Raw genomic sequence first — 4,237 nt, 5'->3', positions numbered from 1 at the left:
AGCTTGCCACCTCTTCTTAATATCTTCTGCTTCTGTTAGGTCCATACCATTTCTGTCCTTTATCGAGCCCATCTTTGCATGAAATGTTCCCTCGGTATCTCTAATTTTCTTGAAGATATCTCTAGTCTTTCCCATTCTGTTGTTTTCCTCTATTACTTTGCATTGATCACTGAGGAAGTCTTTCTTATTTCTCCTTGCTATTCTTTGGAACTCTGCATTCAGATGCTTATATTTTTCCTTTTCTCCTTTGCTTTTTGCTTCTCTTCTTTTCACAGCTATTTGTAAGGCCTCCTCAGACAGCCATCTTGCTTTTTTGCATTTCATTTTCTTGTGGATGGTCTTGATCCCTGTCTCCTGTACAGTGTCATGAATCTCTGTCCATAGTTCATCAGGCACTCTGTCTATCAGATCTAGTCCCTTAAATCTATTTCTCACTTCCACTGTAAAATCATAAAGGATTTGATTTAGGTCATACCTAAATGGTCTAGTGGTTTTCCCTACTTTCTTCAATTTAAGTCTGAATTTGGCAATAAGGAGTTCATGGTCTGAGCCACAGTCAGCTCCTTGTCTTGTTTTTGCTGACTGTATAGAGCTTCTCTATCTTTGGCTGCAAAGAATATAATCAATCTGATTTTGGTGTTGAGCATCTGGTGATGTCCATGTCTAGAGTGTTCTCTTGTGTTGTTGGAAAAGGGTGTTTGTTAGTTCTAAAAGGTCTTGTAGGTCTTCATAGAACTGTTCAACTTCAGCTTCTTCAGCATTACTGGTTGGAGCATAGGCTTGGGTTACCATGATATTGAATGGTTTGCCTTGGAAATGAACAGAGATCATTCTGTCATTTTTGAGATTGCATCCAAGTACTGCATTTTGGACTCTTTTGTTGACCATGATGGCAACTCCATTTCTTCTAAGGGATTCCTGCCCGCAGTAGTGGATATAATGGTCATTTGAGTCAAATTCACCCATTCCAGTACATTTTAGTTTTCTGATTCCTAGAATGTCGACGTTCACTCTTGCCATCTCCTGTTTGACCACTTTCAATTTGCCTTGATTCATGGACTTAACATTCCAGGTTCTTATGCCATATTGCTCTTTATAGCATTGGACCTTGCTTCTATCACCAGTCACATCCACAACTGGGTATTGTTTTTGCTTTGGCTCCATCCCTTTGTACTTTCTGGAGTTATTTCTCCACTGATCTCCAGTAGCATATTGAGTACCTACCGACCCGGGAGTTCCCTTTTCAGTATCCTATTATTTTGCCTTTTCATACTGTTCATGGGGTTCTCAAGGCAAGAATACTGAAGTGATTTGCCATTCCCTTCTCCAGTGGACCAAGTTTTGTCAGAACTTTCCTCCATGACCTGTCTGTCTTGGGTGGCCCCACATGGCATGGCTTAGTTTCGTGAGTTAGACAAAACTGGTCCATGTGATCAGATTGGCTAGTTTTCTGTGATTATGGTTTCAGCGCCAGGCTGCAATGGTGCAGGAGCAGCCGAGAGGAGCTACCCCACATCCAAGGTCAGGGGTGGCAGCCGAGAGGAGCTACCCCACGTCTGAGGTCAGGGGCAGTGGCTGAGAGGAGCTACCCCACATCCAAGGAGCGGCGGCTGCATGGGCACAGGAGGGCTGAGAGGAGATACTCCATGTTCAGGGTCAGAAGGGACGACCTCGTCCAAGGTAAGGAGCAGTGGCTGCACTTTGCTGGAGCAGCCGTGAAAAGATACCCTACGTCCAAGGTAAGAGAAACCCAAGTGAGACAGTAGGTGTTGCGAGAGGGCATCAGAGGGCAGACACACTGAAACCATAATCACAGAAAACTAGCCTATCTGATCACACAGACCACAGCCTAGTCTTACTCAATAATTTTTTATCTGGTTTTATGTATTATAATTAACCATTTGAATGCAGTTTAAAGAAGATGAAGTTCTTAACTCCTTTTCTCTCTCAGTTTTAGTTAAGCCAATTATTCCTACTGAATACGATGTATAAAATATATCATTACTCTGGATAAAGGAAGAACACAAAGATGGAGAGTGGAAAATTTACCTTTCACTTTATTTCATGAAATATTGTTTTATACTCCTAATTCTAAATGCTTGGTATGGGCAAACTGAGTTTATGTTGTGGTATTTAAAGATTCATCTAAGTGACAGAAAGTGCTTTTTATGAAACTGAATTTAAATATTGTTCTTTTACATGATATTACACAGAAATCATCTGCCTTTAGATAGTCAAATTGTACATATACAATAGTCCTAGTAAATTTTTACTCATAAAAATAAATTTAAGTTTATGCTTAGGAATCTATTAATATGTATGTGTAGCTTTATAAAAGAATTTTAGTACTTTTGATTAAAAGAAAAGGCTATTATGTTTCTGGCCTTTATTCCTTAATATCTGTTTTGTATGAGGCTATTTGGCAAAAAATATTTTCTTTACCATATGCCAGAATACAGAAAAAGTTGGGGTGATTATGATGAATAAGTTTTGTGAGAAAATGATAAAACTTAATCGTATTTTTTAAGACTCTGAGAATTGTTAAAGCAAACCAAATAATAGATCAACATTTTTTCAATGATTCTTATAGATAATAAAGTAGAAGTAGTTTATAAAATTCAAATCCTTTTGCAAATTTTGTTAAAATCTTGTTTATTTAATAACTACAAATATTAAAATATAAATTTTATGCATGGTATATATGTGTTATATAATGCTTTTATTCTTTCTGATTGATGCAATTAAATTAAAAGATGCAATTAAATTAAAAGATGCAATTAAATAAAAATGTAATGAAATACAAAGCATGCAGAACAAATAATTTACACATTTCAAGATACATTATTTTGAGAGTTACTGAAAGCTATTGAAACCCTGGTTTTATTTGCTTCTACTTTCTGACCAATAGTAAATAAAATTTTACTATATTATATTGTTAAAATACTGAAAATATCCAATGTTTATATGGTACTAGGTAGACAGCTCTGGGAGTTGATGATGGACAGGGAAGCCTGGTGTACTGTAGTCAATGGGATGACAAAGAATTGGACACGACTGACTGAGTAAACTGAACTGAACTGAAGGAGACTATAGAATTATTTTTCATATATTTAATCCACATATGATTTAACTACTTTATCCAAGTATTAGTTGTTTTACTTTACAGGTAAAGGAAACAATGTTCTAAGAAACTCAAAACTTCAAGGCTATTATGTGGTAAATTAACAATTGAAGCTAAGTTTTCTGATAGTTCTCTTTGCTTTCAAAAGTCACTTACATACTTTACAATATGTTCACAAACATACTATTTTATATTAGTTTACTTGAAAATATGTTAAAAATTGGGAGATTATTTGATAAAGTGGATCAGACAGTGAGCTTGAGATCTAACAGTTATCCTCAAATTTGACTCAATTACCTCCCAGATGGCTCAGGAATAAAGAATCTGCCTGCCAATGCAAGAGACTCAAAAGATGCAGGCTTCATCCTTGAGTTTGGAAGATGCCCTGGAATAGGAAATGGCAACTCACTCCAGTATTCTTGCTTGGGAAATTCCATAGACAGAGGAGCCTGGTAGGCTATAGTCCATGGAGTCACAAACAGCTGGACGTGACTGAGCACAACCACATCTGGGTATTCTTTTTGCTTTGGCTCCGTCACTTCATTCTTTCTGGAGTTATTAAGAGATGGCAAGAATACACAGAAGAACTATACAAAAAAGATCTTCATGACCCAGATAATCATGATGGTGTGATCACTGACCTAGAGCCAGACATCCTGGAACGTGAAGTCAAGTCGGCCTTAGAAAGCATGACTATGAACAAAGCTAGTGGAGGTGATAGAATTCCAGTTGAGCTATTCCAAATCCTGAAAGATGGTGCTGTGAAAATGCTGCACTCAATATGCCAGCAAATTTGGAAAACTCAGCAGTGGCCACAGGACTGGAAAAGGTCAGTTTTCATTCCAATCCCAAAGAAAGGCAATGACAAAGAATGCTCAAACTACCACACAATTGCACTCATCTCACACGCTAGTAAAGTAATGCTCAAAATTCTCCAAGACAGGCTTCAGCAATACGTGAACCGTGAACTTCCTGATGTTCAGGCTGGTTTTAGAAAAGGCAGAGGAACCAGAGATCAAATTGCCAACATCCGCTGGATCATGGAAAAAGCAAGAGAGTTCCAGAAAAACATCTATTTCTGCTTTATTGACTATGCCAAAGCCTTTGACTGTGTGG

Source organism: Bison bison, unplaced genomic scaffold (genome assembly GCF_000754665.1).
Source record: "Bison bison bison isolate TAMUID 2011002044 unplaced genomic scaffold, Bison_UMD1.0 scf7180017864094, whole genome shotgun sequence".
NCBI classification, from domain to species: Eukaryota; Metazoa; Chordata; class Mammalia; order Artiodactyla; family Bovidae; genus Bison; species Bison bison.
Note: the sequence above shows the minus strand (reverse complement) of the source record.